The sequence below is a fragment of the Panthera onca genome, chromosome F1 (genome assembly GCF_046562875.1).
Source record: "Panthera onca isolate mPanOnc1 chromosome F1, mPanOnc1 haplotype 2, whole genome shotgun sequence".
In the NCBI taxonomy this organism is placed as follows: Eukaryota; Metazoa; Chordata; class Mammalia; order Carnivora; family Felidae; genus Panthera; species Panthera onca.
In genome coordinates this window covers 25,663,585-25,681,447 of record NC_138355.1, presented here as the reverse complement: position 1 = coordinate 25,681,447, position 17,863 = coordinate 25,663,585, and the positions used below count along the sequence as shown (strand labels likewise).

The 17,863-nt window shown below is 37.8% G+C and overlaps 1 long non-coding RNA gene across 1 annotated transcript in view; it reads left to right on the top strand.

Annotated features, from left to right (window-relative positions):
• The first annotated feature begins 6,211 nt into the window (after positions 1-6,211).
• The window catches only part of LOC144614901 (uncharacterized), a 122,664-nt gene continuing 111,012 nt past the window's right edge, over positions 6,212-17,863 (top strand). Inside the window, exons 1-2 of the long non-coding RNA XR_013553198.2 lie at positions 6,212-6,596; positions 12,585-12,667. This is a non-coding gene — a long non-coding RNA (uncharacterized LOC144614901). The remainder of the gene's footprint in view (positions 6,597-12,584; positions 12,668-17,863) is intronic.

Below are 17,863 nucleotides of genomic sequence, written 5' to 3'. Positions count from 1 at the left end.
GTGATCCTCTAAGCCATCTTCTGTCCTTTGGGAATAATGCTGTGGCAAAATACTGTGGACCCTGTAGTTTGAAATGGACAGACACTCATGTGTGCCAATGCTGTGTAGAAGATGTAACATCACGGTCAATCCGGCTGAAAGCTCCAACCCTGTTTTCAGCTGGGATCAGGACTCTGTAGCCTTGATTTTAAGATGGATAAAAGTGAAATGTGAAAATAAAAAATGCATCACTTACCTGGTTATGCTACTTTAAAACTGTTTAGTCTTGAAATTCTGTGAAGCCCCATATGGTTTTTCAGATTCCTACCCCCCCAGTAAACTAATCTATCTAGTTTTCTTCATTTTTCTTTTCTGTTGGCTGCTTATACAGAGATTCGAGACGCTAATCAAAAGCAGTATCCACATCACATTTTTTCATCTATTCTGTTTTTTACTCTCAAGAAATGTTTACATACAAAAGTATGTAAATTTTCTGTTTCCAAGAAACAACCTTAAATGAAGACTTTGACCTTCTTCCTTTCCACTTTTCTTCTTGGAAACAGCTGCCTTGGATCAGAGATTTCTAGATTTCATCGTAGTTCCATCAGGGATGAGCCCTGAGGCAATGGGCAAATTATTCAGACACATTGGTCCTCAGTTTCCTTATCTGTGAAATGAGAATAACACCTAATGCTTTAGAATGTGAAGATGCAATGAGACGTATTTTCTGTATCTAGCAAGTTTCTTGGTCTACGGTAGGCATCCAATACATACTTGGGTCTCTCTTGTCCTCTCCCCCTCTCTTTCTAACTTACACTCCTTTCTTATCCTCCTGCTGGAAGGGAGAGGACTGAAGACAATAATTTTGTGTCTAGATAGGTCTTCAGTAACACATGGGAAAGATTTCCCTCTGATTCTACCTTTATACACTTTCTTTGCCCCCCTTTGCAGCCAGCCCTGGCTAAGCCTCCTGGCTTGAGGTTGTACTCTGCCATTTGCGTATTTCTCTCAAAATCTCCTTTCTCTTGCTTTCCCCATTTCTCTACTTTTTGCAGCAGGCTCAGGGATTGCTACCTGGAAGAGACGAAATATAATATATACAGACCACTCAAAGGGTGGGGTAAAATTGCCCTTAAAACCCTCTGCTGCAATTCTGTGTGTGCCTAGAAACTGGGAAGTGCACAAGTGTATCACACAATCTTTACCTGGCGAAGTAGCTCCATAGGATGGAGGTCTTTAACCTTCTTTGTACTGGGCTACACATCTGAATGACATTCTCATGCTCCACATACTTCCTTGGAGGCAGAGATTTGATGGGTTATGGGTTGTGGACGACTACAGCCTCTAGCTATAGCCATACCTTCTCCCTCCACCTTCTCTCCTAGGAAGGAAGTGCAAGCGAATTTGGGTGAGATTATTATGGGCACAGCCTTTAATCTATCCTTGTATATAAGAAAAGTGAATAATGTTTACTGCTTAGTGCTTTTTATTAATAACAGTTTACTGCCTCAAACTTCACAACTGGATTGTACCCTGGGTCTGAAAATTACAGTTGGTTGTAAATTGCTGCTTTAGAAAGATGTTAATCATCTGGGGTGCCTGGGTGGTTCAGTCAGTTAAGCATCCGACTTTGGCTCAGGTCATGATCTTACGGTCTGTGGGTTCAAGCCCTGTGTCGGGCTCTGTGCTGACAACTCAGAGCCTGGAGCCTGCTTCAGATTCTGTGTCTCCCTCTCTCTCTGCCCCTCCCTCACTTGTGCTCTGTCTCTCTCTCTCTCTCTCTCTCAAAAATAAAAACGTTTAAAAAAAAAGGAAGATGTTAATCATCTATAAAGTAAGATAGTTGGGTTTGGTGATTTTGAAGGTTGCTTTGAGCTTTTAAACATACTAATTCTTTACATTGTGCCACAAGGTCCCAGACCATATTGGTAATAGATGGCCAGGTTGCTTCTGAAAGACCTGGTGACGTGGGCTGAGTTGTGTCTCTTAAAAACGTATGTTCAAGTCCTTACCCCCAGTATCTGTGAATGTAATATTTAGAAAGGGTTTTTTCAGATGTAATCAAGTTAAGATGAGGTCATACTTTATTAGAATGGAACCTAATTCAGTGATTGGTGTCCTTCTAAGAAGAGGGAAATTTGGACGCAGATGGGGAGAGAACACCATGTGACAGTAGGGGCAGAGATTGGAGTGATACATCTCCAGTCCTAGGAACACCAAAGACTATTGAAACCTCTAGGGGCTAAGAGGGAAACAGAACAGATTCTCCCTCAGAACGTCTAGAAGAAACCAACCCTGATGACATTTTAATTTCAGACTTATGTCTTTCAGAGCTGTTATGTAATGCATTTATCCTATTTTAAACCTGTTTGTGGTAATTTGTTATGTCAGTTCTAGGAAACTAATACACCTGGCAAACTTGGGCTTTAGTTAATCCTGACCTATGTTTAAAGTTTTGTGTTCAGTCATTCCTTTCACGTGCTCTGCAACAGGATGTGTCTCTTCAGCAGGCATGTGCATGAGAACCTGTTCTGTGGGGCTTCTTCATCTGGCCTCTTCCCATGAAAACCCTGCTATCTGGTCTTTCTAAGGTACTTACTTTTTAGTTTCCTGGGAAGTTGATTCCTATGAATTCTCTTGACCAGTTTCTACTGGGATCCTTCTGTGGGAGTGACTTCAAACCTAGATTGGAACTGAGAAGAGGTTTTAGAAAACCATTCTTGACCTCCTTTTACTGGTGTGATTTTAATGTATAATTTTCATGTCAAGGTGACCACCAGGAATTTAAAAAATTTTTTAAATGTTTATCTATTAAAACAATTTTTAATGTTTATTTATTTTTGAGACAGAGACAGAGTGTGAGTGGGGGAGGGGCAGAGAAAGAGGGAGACACAGAATCCGAAGCAGGCTCCAGGCTCTGAGCTGTCAGCACAGAGCCTGATGTGGAGCTCGAACTCACGAGCCATGAGATCATGACCTGAGCTGAAGTTGGGCACTTAACCAACTGAACCACCCAGGTGCCCCAGAATTTTTTTTTTTAAAGACATTATCCAACAGTCTCACAAGAGTGTCATTTTATGCTGATGGGGTAATTTGTCCCCTTAGAAAGAGCTATTTCTTGAGTAATTACTTTGGGTACTAAGTGACAGGCTCAGACTATTTTAGGTCTCCAGGGCCTTGTCTCATGACATGCATTTACCTTGAGGATAATGCATGTGGCAGGTATTGCCTGTGACTCATTGCTCTTCCAGGAGCTCACCTCACTGTTCAGGTCTTTAGCAGACAGCAGCATATGATGGGTTGGAAGATTTGCTGCCAGTTGGCTTCTCATGTAAGATTGGCATAGAAGGTTGTCCTTGTTCCTGACTAAGCATCTTTACACTCAGAGTAGATGTGTGACAGCCCAAGAAATTCACTAGACGTGAGAGAATTTGTCATAGCCAAATATTACATTTGATAGTTTTATGTAAGTCTTCCAATTTGAAGCAGCCTCACTTAAACTAATATGGGTTTACATAAAGTTATTTTTCTTTGTGCTCCCTAAAATACAGACTTAATAAGCTATATGTTGATTTGTACTAAAAGGTGTAAAGAGACATGAACTATTTAAATTAATTTAAAAATATTTAGAAAAACCCTTCCAAAATTTATAAAACACAAAGTATTTTCAGAGTGATAATATGTATTAAAATAACATTCACATCTTTCAACTTCCATTTTGTCCCCATTTTCCTTAATGTGATTAACATTGAGTCTGTTGTAAGTCCCGTCTTATCTTTTCATGGCCTGGGTTGTAATTAGATTTTACACAGATTCTCTGTTTCAAATCCATAGCTAAAGTCTGAGTGCCAAAGTTGTTCAGTGCTATCCTAGTAATACTGCCTTTTGAATTTCCCAAACTCCATGCAGACGGGGATAAAATGTTCATTGCCTACTGTGTCCAACAAGGGTGTGAATGTTCAGATTTCTAAGATAATTCTTATTATTTCCATTTTATATATGAGGAAATATAGGTTCAATTACTTGCTCTCAAATATATAAAACAGCAGCAAAATAGGAAGATTGTTCTGTTCCAAAGGCCCACTGATTTCATATCAAGGGTTTGAGAATCCGCTCTCACAAAAATATTCAGACAAAATCATACAGTGTAATGTAATCTCATTACTGGATTTTATTTATTTTTTCCCACACACAGTTTAATTACTAGCCTTTAGTAACAAACTTTTTGGCTCCTTAGTGGTTTTAAAATAGGAGGCAGACCTCAAGTCAAAGACCCAAAGCAAAACATACAATTTTTTTTCTGATGATGACATTTTTCAGACATGGTTTTTCCTGCTGTCAGATATGATAAAAGGCTTGGTTTATAACTTGACCTAAGCCTTACCTGGGTCTTGCCTGGCAGAAATATGTGTTTCACTAAATTAACAACAGATCCCAAAGTAGAAAGAAAACTCAAGCTAATCCCCAGAGTCAGTATTTTGTCCCTATAACCTGCAGGTGTATGAGAACCACAGAAATCAGTTTAACATAGTTTTCCATTTTTTTCCTTTCAACTTCTAAGATGGCAACTGTTGGTTTCAATTTGTCTGGAGATTTCACGTTACAGAGCTGTCAAGAATTCTAGGAGCTACAAGGAGAGAGCCCTGAAGATAAAGTTCATTGATTCATGACTACACTCATATAAAACATGAATGGAATTTTCAATGGCCAGAAACATAAGGATGTGTCTTACATTTAAAAAAATCAGAATTTGTGTATAATGAAAAAAATAACACCTAATATTACTATGGTACTTTTCAGTTCATAACATGCTTTCATTTAATTCCTGTAATGATCCTATTAAGTAGTGGAGTTGTTGAGTTACAGTAGTACCCAGAACACACACACACACACACACACACACACACACACACACACACACACATACACATACAGGCATACATATATGTTCAGTTTTCTCTCATATAAAAAAATACCCCAAACACCACCATCTCCTCAAACATTATTAATCTCACACTTTATTAATTTCTAAAATTCTTGAAAGGTAAAAGTGTTCCTACAGCTGCCTTCAAGTCTTTACTACTACTCCATGAAATCACATTTAATCTTTACCATTATAGAAAAGCTCTCTGCTATTAGTGAGTTTCTTGTTGCCAAATCTAGTGGATTTTCTTTTTTTAAAAATGATTATTTATTTTGAGAGAGAGAGAGAGAGAAGCAGACAGAGAGGGAGAGAGAGAATCCCAAGCAGGCCCCATGCTGTCAGCACAGAGCCCAACTCAGGGCTCAATATCACTAACTGTGGGATCATGACCTGAGCCAAAACCAAGAGTCAGATGCTTAACCATCCAGTTGGACTGAGCCAGCCAGGCGCCCCATAGCTCTTTTTTTTATTTATCATCCAAAGCTGTTTGTAGTTTTGGATTCCATTGATCAACTTCATCTTTTCCTGTTTGGTCTTTCTTTTAAGGGCTCCTTACCATGGCTTCTACAGCAATGTAGTTTTCCTCCCACTACTCTGTCCATTATGTCTCAGATGTCTTTGCTGGGGCCTCCTCCCTTTCTTCTGGAAAATGTGTACATTCCCTAGGATTGTGCTTGTGATTCTTTTTTCTTTCTGGTTCTCTCCTGTCAATCAGGGGACTCAGGAGCCCACCCCTTCCTCCCCAGCAGTAATTTTACCTGTTTCTGTTCATCCCCCTCATCTACTTTCTACTACTGCTATCCAGGTTCCACCCTGGCCCCTTCCCTCTCTCCCGATGACTGTGTCCTTCCTGTACTGAGAAAGCAGATCTGGAGGCTGTGAGCCTTAGCTTTTTTGTTTCACAAAAAGTTGACCTCTAAATGAACTCACTGTGACCTCCTGACTTTCAGTTTATGAGGGAAAAGTGTGCCTTTGTCTGTTCAAGACCAGTCCTTGTTCATGATCCTATCTCATTCTGTCCTTTCTGGGAATAGAACCTTGTTCTAGTAATCATTTCCTCTCTACATGATATTTTCAACTTATCCCTGTTTATTGTTTGGAGCCTACACACATGCTCAGGTCTCTCCAATCCTTAAAAACGTCTGCCTCTGTTCAGTGTTCTCTCTAGCTACCATCATCCTATCTTGCTCTTTCCCTGCAAGGCCAGGCTTCAGTAAGGAAGAGTCTATAGATGCTCTTTCTATTTCCTCTCTTTTAACTCTTCAGTTCAGGTTCTAATGTCAGCTTTCTGCCCCTACTCACGTCTCCAGGGACATTGAATGGCCTCACATCACCCGTGTTACTTAATTTCTCAGCAGCAATTGACACTGCCCACCACACCCCCTTTTTGAGACTTTGCTCCCTTGGTTTCCTGATCATTCTTCCTTTGTCCTGGGGGCCCTCCTCCTTTCTCATTCCTCAAGTTGTTGTTTTTCTTCCCATCCTTCCCACTGCCCTCAATCCCCCTCTATATTCTCCTCCTCCTTTTTTCTCTTTCCCCATTGATTCTCTCCCTTTGTCTACAAGTTTAAAACCCATTTTTACAGCATGGTACAGATAAATGGCAGATGTTGTTCACAAGCCGAACACCTCCTATGGGAGTGTCCACGTTGCTGGCCTTAATGTCTTCTTTCTTCAACATATTAAAAGGCAGGTGAGTGGGATGGTTATTATAGAGATAACCTTCAATCAGTTTTAATTTCTGAAAAAAGTAAATAATTTGCAAGCTTTAGTACTTTAACCTTTATTAGTGACAGATTACTGGAGACACACCTCATGATGGATTGGAACGCAATAATGCTATGATAACACGATTGGGAAAGGCTGATGTTAGGTGTTTACATGACTATTGAATTGAATTTAATGTTAGTAACTATAGAGTTACTTCTTGGAAAATTTTGAACAGAAAATTTCATTTTGAATCTTCTAAGAGACTCATTAAGTTACCTGTTTATCCTACAAATAGGTAAAGGTCTTATTCAGTAAATATATGGGATTGGGGGGCCCCTAGTCTCCAATACTTGGAATTGAGCAGTGTGCAGATCGTTTGCCTGGGTCTGGTTGTAGGTACCCAAGAGTCCTATATTATGATAAACAGCCTCTGAGGGAACTATAATGTTAACATTCAGGTTTTAGAAAGAACTTTCAAGGATAAGGTCCTTGGAGAAGGAAGTTCCTGGGAGCTGGAAAGGATGAACTGAATGGAATACCACATATTCACTTGAATTGCTCTGTTAAATTACAATATCTTGAAACCTGGATAGGAATAGTTTAGAGATTTATGTGAATCACGGCAGCTTAAGTCCTGAAATATTGTATATATTCTCACGGTGGCTTTTAGAATAACTTTAAATTTTACGACCTCAGTGAGTATAAAGTTTGCATGGAAAGATAATGTTTATAGCAAGCACATTTCCTCCTTTATTCTTACAACCGTTTGAAGTAAATACTTCCGTCATGATGAACTATTAAATACGCTTTTCCCTTAATATTTAAGTCTTCAAAGGCCAAAATTTAACCTAAAATTTACATTGACCCAGTTCATGTTTACTAATAATACCTTTTTCCCCTCTAGCTGTCCCTGTCTACTTCTGTTTTTAGCCTATTTCAGTAACTATATACAACAGCCCTCTGACAGCAGACACAACCGATTTACCTCAGCAACGTTAGGTTAGAAGCTTTTTAAAAGGCAGGAACCATGTCTTATTTTTTCATTCCTGAAGTGCTTTGTACACAATCTATGTGTAATAAATAATTTTTAGAAGTTTTTGTTCCATCAGCAAGTAAAACCTTTCTAGGAAATATAGATTATTTTTTAAAGAAAAAATAGTTCATTTTCCTGTTAACCAGAGATAATTACTATAAGCAGCTTAGCATAAACCAGAGGTGGCCAACTTTTTCTGTAAACAGACAAATAGTAAATATTTGAGGCCCTTCTGGCCTTACAGTCTGTGTCGTAACCACTGGATTCTGCATTTGTGGAGTGAAAGTAGTCATAGTCAAAGAAGACAAGACAATCTGTAAATGATGCATGTGGCTGTGTTCCAATAAAACTTATAAAAATAGGCAGGTTAGATTTGGCCTATAGGCTATAGTTTGCTGACCCCTGTACAAACTATCGTTTAAGCTCATATATATATAATATGTATGATAATGTATGTGTATAATAATATATACGTGTAGCAGCTGTGTTTCATATAGTGGTTTTACAAAATGGCATCCCAAAGAGATTGCTTGATATCCTTTCAGGAATACTGGACCTCTGGGGATTGTCTGTCCTATAAGGCAAGGGCTCTCAATTGCCCCAACAAGGCAAAAATTGGTTCTTTATGGATGGAAAAAATTCCTAGTTATTAGAATGGTTTGTGGCTTTCAAAAGTTCGGTTTTCCTCAACAAAATCTTATTCTTTGATATTTAGTTTGGTAGTAGGGAGAGGATGAGGTAAAAATGTCTGAAAAGTCTGCTTTGGAAAGTAATAACAAAAAACTGAGAAATACTACTTTAGGGAAATGAGCTTTTGTCTTTGATTAGGGCTGTTTTTCCACTCTACTTTGTGGATAATGGACAAATTAATTATGCAAATAATCCTTGTCTATAGACTTGCAAATGACCTGTGCACGCTGGAAAGATACCCACCCCAGACGCCCATCACCAGGAAAAAGCCAGTCTTGTGTCCATTTGTAATTTATTTCAGTATTCATTTATTCCATGTAAATTTGTGGCTCCTTAATGTCTTCTTTGAATTGGTTGAGACATTTGCCTGCTTCCCTCATTTAATGATTGATAACAAATTGAATAAAAATCTTTAACAAGTGTTTATTTCATAGTCATTTTACCTTTTGAAAAATACGTAATTTAATATTTTTCATCAGTTTGTACAGTTTTTGACATTATATTAAAAACTTTCTATGTCATTATGTCTTTTAAATATTGTAAATATTCTGTAAAATGAATATACCAGGTTTTTTTTTTAATATTGTTAAGAACCAATTTTTCATGAATAAGCATAGATTTCTTTCTTAAAAATATGTCAAATGTGTAAAGTCATGAAGTGTGTCAAAAGTCTGTTACTTAATTTTTTTTGGCACAGTGCTTGTTTGCTTTTAGTTCTCGTTGATTTTTTTTGAGGACATGGCCAGTGGACATGAAGGCCAATGCTATTTTCATGGCTCTGTTGACGGAAGGTTGCATGTGTTGCTGCTATGAATCTAAGATCATTTTGGGGAGAGCCCTGTGCTCTGGCCTCATCAGAGGTACACAGAAAGTATAGGACACTGAGTATGCTTTGATGCTTGCCTTGGCTCAATGTGCCTGGTCAAGACTCTGGGTTGGCTTGTGTTTTATTTATTTCAGGAACATGGAAGGGCCGCTGTTTGTTTAAGCTTTACATTTTCTTTGCCAACTTCTCTTGCCTTTCTCTTTACCCTCTTAACGCACTGAATCTAACTTCTAGCTCCTGCATAAGTGTTTTATAGTCTTTAAAACTGCAAAACTAGGGGTGCCTGGGTGGCTCAGTCAGTTAAGCCTCTGACTTCAGCTTGGTCTTGATCTCCTTGGTTCATGGGTTTGAGCCCTGTGTTGAGGTCTGTGTTGACAGCTCAGAGCCTAGAGCCTGCTTCAGATTCTGTGTTTCCCTCTCTCTCTACCCATCCCCTGCTCACACTGTCTCTGTCTCCATCTCTGTCTGTCTCTCTCTCAAAAATAAACATTAAAATTTTTTAAAAAACCCTGCAGAACCAAAGCCAGAAGTTTAGAAATGGATTTTCTCAGTTTATTTTGAAAATTGTGTTTAACTCTTTTGTTAAGCCTTCCTTCCTTTGTTTCTTCCTCTTGCCTTCTTCCTGAGCTTCTCTCTTTGCAGTTGGTAAATGAATGACTTTGGGCAGCAAGTGCCAATTCTCAGAATAATGTTCTTAACTTTCAGGAAACCAAATAAATAAATGTTTCATGCACAGAGGGGAAGACAAAAGATAAAGTGGATTTTTCAAAGTGGATACTCGTTTTAGGATCAGAGTAATGAGATGGAAGTCACCTCACCTGATGTCCTATAAGGCAAGCCCATTGTTATAAATCTATGTATATCTGATCTGTTAGTATTTTTCTCATTCTGCTACAAGAAATATAAAAAGTAACACTTTTGAGGTCAGCCAGTATGTTATAAAGCATGCCAAATTAAATCCAGAGGCAAGAAGATAATCTAGATCTTTGATTTTTAAACTGAAGAACATTGTAAGTTTGAACTTGTGGTAAAATCTATTTAACATTTGGGGAAGCAATCTTTGGTAAGTGTCTGCAATTCTTAAGTAATCTTTCTGCCTACATCAGTGTCTAAATTAAGCAATTGCTTTTTTAAAAAAATATGATAATGGATTTTATCTTTGTTACATACATACATTTGAAAATTAATACCCAAATGACGATCCAATGTTAAAAATGAGCAAAGAAACTAACCTGGCATTCAAAATGCAACCCAGTAGTCAGTATTACAAGCATAACCATTCTCACTAATAAAACAATTGCCGTCTGAAGTATGTGTGTATTTTAACATCTTAACCATTTTTTAGGTTACAGATCAGTGACAAAAAATACTTACACTTTGTTGTACAAAGTCACCACCATCCATCTCCAGATCTCTTTTCAGCTTCTCTCCATTCCCTGGCAACGAATGTTCTGTCTCCATGAATTTGACTACTCGAGATACCTCATATAAGTGAACTCACACAGTATTTGTGTTTTTGTGATTGGCTTATTTCACTTAGCATAATTTCCTCAAGGTCCATCCATGAAGTAGCATGTGTCAGAATTTCCCTACTTTTTAAAGCTGAAAATATTCCATTGTATGCATATGTCATATTTTGCTTATCTATTCATTTGTTGATGGTTAGGAGTTGCTTCCACCTTTTAGCTCTTTCGAATAATGCTGCCATATGGGTATACAAATACCAATTTCCTGACTTTAATTATTTTGGGTAACCTGTAAGTGGAATTGCTGGATTATATGGTAATTCTGTTTTTAATTTTTTGAGAAACCGCTACACTGTTTTCTATAGTGGCTGCACTAGTTTGTATTCCCATTAAGGGCACACACAGATTCCAGTTTCTCTATGTCCTTGTCAATCTAGTTATTTCCTGTTTGTTGCTGTTTTTTCTCTGGTTTTGGTTTTGTTTTGTTTTGTTTTTGACATCCAAAGCATTTCCCTAATGATTAATGATGTTGAACATCTTTCCACCTGCTTAGTGGCCATTTGTATCTCTTTTTTTAATTTAGCTTTTTAAAATTTTAACTTGTTTTATTTTTTATTTTTTAAAATTTACATCCAAATTAGTTAGTATATAGTGCAACAATGATTTCAGGAGTAGATTCCTTAGTGCCCCTTACCCATTTAGCCCATCCCCCCTCCCACAACCCCTCCTGTAACTCTCAGTTTGTTCTCCATATTTATGAGTCTCTTCTGTTTTGTCCCCCTCCCTGGTTTTATATTATTTTTGTTTCCCTTCCCTTATGTTCATCTGTTTTGTCTCATAAAGTCCTTATATGAGTGAAATATGATTTTTGTCTTTCTCTGACTAATTTCACTTAGCGTAATACCCTCCAGTTACATCGACGTAGTTGCACATGGCAAGATTTCATTCTTTTTGATTGCCGAGTAATACTCCATTGTATATATATATACCACATCTTCTTTATCCATTCATCCATCGATGGACATTTGGGCTCTTTCCATACTTTGGCTGTTGTTGATAGTGCTGCTATAAACATGGGGGTGCATGTGTCCCTTTGAAACAGCACACCTATATCCCTTGGATAAATGCCTAGTAGTGCAGTTGCTGGGTCGTAGGGTAGTTTTATTTTTAGTTTTTTGAGGAACCTCCATACTGTTTTCCAGAGTGGCTGCACCAGCTTGCATTCCCAATTTGTATCTTTTTTGGAAGAATGTCTATTCAGGACCTTTGCCCCTTTTTAAATCAGATTGATTTTTTTTTTAAGGTAAGTACTGGCATTTGTATGTAGATTTTGGAAAATTAAGTTTAACAAACTAACGACCATAGGAATTTTTTTCAGACGATATTCAGATAAATCTTTGGGTTTACCCAAACCCAGCTAATGATATTGGGAGAACTCCCTTGAAGATATAAAAACAATGCATGTTTTGTTTGAAGATGAGACTCATTTATTTCCAACCAATAAGATCACCAATACTTAAAATTCATCTGACATCAACCAAAAGAACATCAGCCACTTAAAAATATAGAGGCTAATTTATAACTAACTTTTGTGACTATGGATAGGTAATAGTTGACTAAAATAATTCTATAACACATCAGGTAAGTATTACCAGGTGTTAAATGAAGGGCAAGTTCTTGGATGGTAAAGAGATGAAACCTCTCAGTTTACATTTCAGCAAAGGGTCAAGGATTTGTTAGTGTCCTAGTGAAGTATGCTAAAAGTGCTAGCTTGTCCTTAAGTTGTGGAAAGAAAGGTTGAGAAATGGGTACTAGAAATCTGGGCAGGCTTCAGGGTGATCCTACAGGCCAGATAGCTTTGGCTTTAAGCACAGGAGCTTAAAACCTAAGCATCAAAGTCTGTCATATTCTGGTCTCATCTTGTTTACCCGCCCTAATTTCTCATTCTCTTCTCAGATTATTCTTCCCAGCCAGGCCAGCCTCCTCTTCATTCCAAGAGCACATTATATTCCTGTAGCAGGTGCATCTCAGATCATGAGGTATGCAATTCATGTGACTATTTTTCTAATAGTTCCACTTCCGTTTCAAGCCATGATTCTGAGGGGTTATGGAAACTCAATCTCAGTAAAAACAGCATTTCCCTGTATCCAGGCCCTAGAGGTGTAAGGTGAGCCAAGGCATTAAGTGAAAAGCCCATAATGCCTTGGAATCTTCTCTCCACTCTGTCCTCACCTGTCTCTTTCCCCCAAGTCTGGAGGATAATTCTCTAGCTCCAGAATGGAGACAGTTTGCTTTCACTCACCCTAGTCCTTTTCTCCATGGCATGACTCCTTCCCCTTCTATTAAGAGCCTAAACTTGTGAAAGTCAAAAAACAAGAGACTTTTTTCTTTCTCTTGCTACATACCTTTCCCAAGTCAAGGCATGCATACCAGAGGGCTGACTGCCTGAAGGAAATGGTGAAGCAGGGGTGGGGGTGGGGTGTGGAGGATGGGGATGCAACATTTCTGGAAAAACAATCAGTTAATATTAAAAAATGTAACTTCAACCCTGTTACATTTGATCAGTTTGTGCTTCCTCCTCTTTTTCACCTATTTTGCTCTACTTTCCCTTCAAGCTTTGGTTTAATTCCTTCCCTCCTCAATGTACTTGCTCATATTCCTTTACTATAGGCCTTATAATTCATACCACACAGTCTTCTGTTGAACGTGTTATAACTGCTGCAGGACTGAAGGAAAAGTCACCTCGCCCAAACTCTTCTGCCAGGTTAGAATTGCTAAGGCATCCCTCCCAAGTGTTTTGTTTAATCCAGTGGTTCTCAAAGTGGTTCTCTGGACCAGTAGCATCAAGTGGGAACTTGTTACAAAATGCAAATTCTCAAGTCTCTCTCTAGATCTCCTGAGTCAGAAACTGTGAGGGCGGGTCTAGAATCTGTGCTTCCAGATTCAGAAGCCACCCAGGGGATACTGATGCACACTGTTTGAGAACCACTGGTTTTAACCAGCATTAGCCACTTGAAGGAGAAGTTAGCTTAATAGTAGTGATCTTAGTGTTTAAATGCCTGTTGTCTGTGCTTGAATACTTCTACATGATAGGGCACTCATAACCTTAGACAGCAGCCCTGTCAACTTTGGAAAACTTTGGCCTATATTGGTCTGATCTCGTAACCATTGGTTCATATTTAGCTTCCTAGAGCCATAGGGAAGAAGTCAAATCTCCTATCCACATGACGGGCTAAAATATCTCAAAATTACCATCGTTTGCCTCTCCCAGCTCTTCTTATCCAGGCTCCAAGTGGCATGAGTTTTGAGTCCCTCAAACTGTCTTTTTTGCACACTGCTGAACGCAATCCCATTTGTTTATAATTCTCTTTAATGAGCTCTGCACAGAATTGAAAGCTGTAGTTTAGGGTCTGACAAGCTACAGTGAAGTGATTATCAATTCCTGGCTTGTGATACTGTACTCCTAGGAACATAGACTAATGTGGTCTTATTTGGGTTTTGGGTGTTTTTTTGTTTGTTCGTTTTGTTGTTGTTGTTTTTTTTTGGTGGCCACATCGTTAATTCATACAAAGCATATTGTCAGCTGAAATTCTTTGCTATTTTCTTGGTCTTTTTTTTTTTTTTTACCTTTATCTTGGTCTTTTTTACAGATACTAATGCTATATCATATAGCCTCTATTTTATACCTGTAGGGGAAGTTCTTTGATATAAGTGTGTAGTTATGCCTATTATATGTTTTGTGATTAGTTCTTTGATGATTAACTGATACAATTAGCTTTTGGGGGAAATATGTATCTCTTATCCCTTTAAGTATATCCCAGATGGTATAAGAAGTACTAATAGATACTTTAGAAATTTGTAATTGATGTACTGATAGAAATCTCCAATGCAAAAGAAGGTCATCTTTTTCTTGAGTTTTATAAAAGGTATTCATTTGACACTAGGTTTATTGCTTTACGACCTACAAGTTGTGACTGAATATAAAGTAAAAACACCACTTGCTTTTCATAGCGAACATCTAGAATTTATATATAGTGCTTTTCAAAGTTGTCCTATTGGATGATTATATTATCAGCCTGTAATCTATCAAAATAATTTTATAGTTTCATCTTGTATTTAGAATTCCTTCCAGGAGCTGTTTTATGAATCACATAAGAAAAGTTTTCTCATTTTATAATGAATTTTTTTTAAATCAAGTTGGATTTCTTCATATTGACACCCATCTGAGCCTCTAGTATTATATTCCAAAAGCCATGTGTGTGTGTCTATATAAAGGTAGTACTTGGCAGAAATTCTGTTAAAAACTTTTCAAAAAGATTTCCAACAATGGCAATATCCTTGTGAGGTGCAACTAATGTATAATTAGATACATACCTTTATGTGTTTTCCTCTTATGGTGACTTTGCCTCACACATTTGTTGCATCAAATGTCTCCACCCTAACAGAAGAAACAACAGAAAATATATATTTGACCTCATAAAACAGAATTCAAACATTTGTGGATCAAAGTAACCACACCCCCTAAAATAGTAGAAAATAAAAATATATTCAGTAAATATTGTAAAATGTACCCAACTTGATAAGACTAAGAACTCAATCATCAAATGAGAAGAGGCATGAGCTTGCTTATGCTACAAAAGGAATTGTGCTCCTTATATATAACGTGTGGGAAAAGAGCTAATATTTACTAGGTTCTTGAGATATGCCAGTCATTTTTTTTTTTTTAATTTTTTTTTTTTCAACGTTTTTATTTATTTTTGGGACAGAGAGAGACAGAGCATGAACGGGGGAGGGGCAGAGAGAGAGGGAGACACAGAATCGGAAACAGGCCCCAGGCTCCGAGCCATCAGCCCAGAGCCCGACGCGGGGCTCGAACTCACGGACCGCGAGATCGTGACCTGGCTGAAGTCGGACGCTTAACCGACTGCGCCACCCAGGCGCCCCTATGCCAGTCATTTTACATTGAGTCCACATGAAGTAGATCTGATTATTCTGTTTCACAGTAGAGAAAACTGAGGCTCTGAGAGGATAAGTTGCCCAAGGTCACGTATCAAATAAGTAGCCAAATAGGTACTTGGACCCAGGCCTGTAAGGCTCCAAATTCTGTTCCCTTTCTGCTATTTTCTATGAGGAATACTAAGAACTGAAAGATACAGTTTCTGTGCCCATGGAGCTCAGAGAACTTTGTAGAAAAATATATAAAGATATGGATTTTTTTTCATTCTCTGTGCAAGTCAAAGAAAGCCAAGTTAAAATTAAAAATGAACTGATTGAATAAAAATAATTTTAAAATGACAAAGTTTAATTTTTATAAGAATTGATTAAAATCAAGACTTTTTCTAAAAAATGGCTATTTTGAAAGATATTTAGCATATAGATCAATATTTATACCCTTTTGTATATTCTTTATCATTAATTGATTTTTGTAACCTCAGCCTATGACAACATTCTAAATTCATAAAAATGGAGTGAAAGTATTACCGGCTGAATTGGTAAAAACCCTCCTGTGTTTCTCCTTTATGCCCACACTATTATTGCTGCACTCACAACACTTCGATTCTGATACCAGATCTGTGGGTTTTCCACACATCAAGCAATTCTGTGTTAGACCAGCTGGATGTCCTATGACTCAATTCAATTCTGACACTGTTTACCTGGAGTTAGTGTCAAATTCGACAAGGGCTCAGTGCCACAAGACTGCCTCCACTTCAGATGTGAATCACAAGCTCCAGGTTGTCCCCTGTGTTCCTGAGCAAGCATTTACAAATCACTGTTCTTAACAACCCTGGGTATGGATAGAGAACCAGATGAAAACATATATAGGACAAGGTTTCAATGGGTCCCAAGATGAAGAGCTCTGTCCCCATGGAGTTGACTTACATTACCCTCCTGGCATGTACATGTGTTCACCAACCTAGAAGTTCTCCAAACCCATACTTTTGGGATTTTTATGGAAGCTTCATCATGCAGGTGTGATGATCATTAACTCAATCTCCAGCCCCTCTCCTATTATTTGGAGAGGGTGTGGGACTAAAAGTTCCAAGCTTCTAATCATGGCTTGGTCTTTCTAGTGACCAGCCTCCATCTTGAAGCTCTCCAGGAGACTACCAAAAGTCATCTCATTAGAACAGAAGATACTCTTATCACCAGGAAATTCCAAGGGATTTAGGAGCTCTGTGTCAAGAAGGGTCAAAAACCAACTATTAAAATACCAAGATTCTTCTAGTGCTCTTATCACTTGGACCTTTACAAGGGTTTTAAGAGTTCTGTGCCAGGAACTGGGGGCAGAGACCAATACATAAGTATTTTCTATTATTTTATGCTAATGCTAGCAGTATTAATTAAAAAACAGGAAAGAATTAGGAACAGCTCGTATATCCAATTTATTACCTGAATGGTAGGTAAACCAGTTTGGTCGGTCTGTGGGATATTATGCAACCATTAAAATAATAATTATAAGACTGTAACATTATAAAAATGTTTTCATTATAATAGAAAGTCACATTTGAATATATAACAAATCAATTACTTATGATTTATGTTGTAAGAAACAGAACTATTGCATAAAATTGATGTAAATATATGAAATACTGATGTATTATGGTGATGGGATACTTTTAGAAATAGCATTCTTTTTTCAAATTTTTATGAATCTCTATTAATTTCATAATAAAGGGAAAAATCTGCAAACTTTCCTGGTATTCTTTGCTATTGCAAGACAAACCACACTCTGTTTTCTAAACTTATGCCTTAGCTCCAATAAAACTAGGTTTTTGTAAACCAGTTTTGATTATGGGATAAATTTAATCAAATATTGGTAGCTCAGTCTTCAATACTTGTCAGTAAGGGAAAAACAACATATTTGACAGTTAAATATAACTGTCACAGCCTCTCTATTCATTGTGAATGTGTACAATTAAAATTTTGAAGTCACTATGACTTCTAGGATTAGTGGTTGAGATTGGGATGCATGTTCAGTGTCTAGGTTTCCAAAGAAAGTACTTCCTTTCATTGGGCCCTGGGTGTGTGTACATTGTGGGATAGAGAATAGGCGTTTAGAGAGCTTGCTATTGAGATGCAAATTCTCTTTGGCTCTGGTCAAGGCTGTTGGGACTTCCTTACGTATTTTTGAAAGAAGTATTTTGAAAGAGGAATGGTTTCTTAGTTCTACTGGGACCTCAGCTCGGGAGTTGGTGACTCTCTGGTGTCACATAATGAGGTGGGTTGCTGAGCCT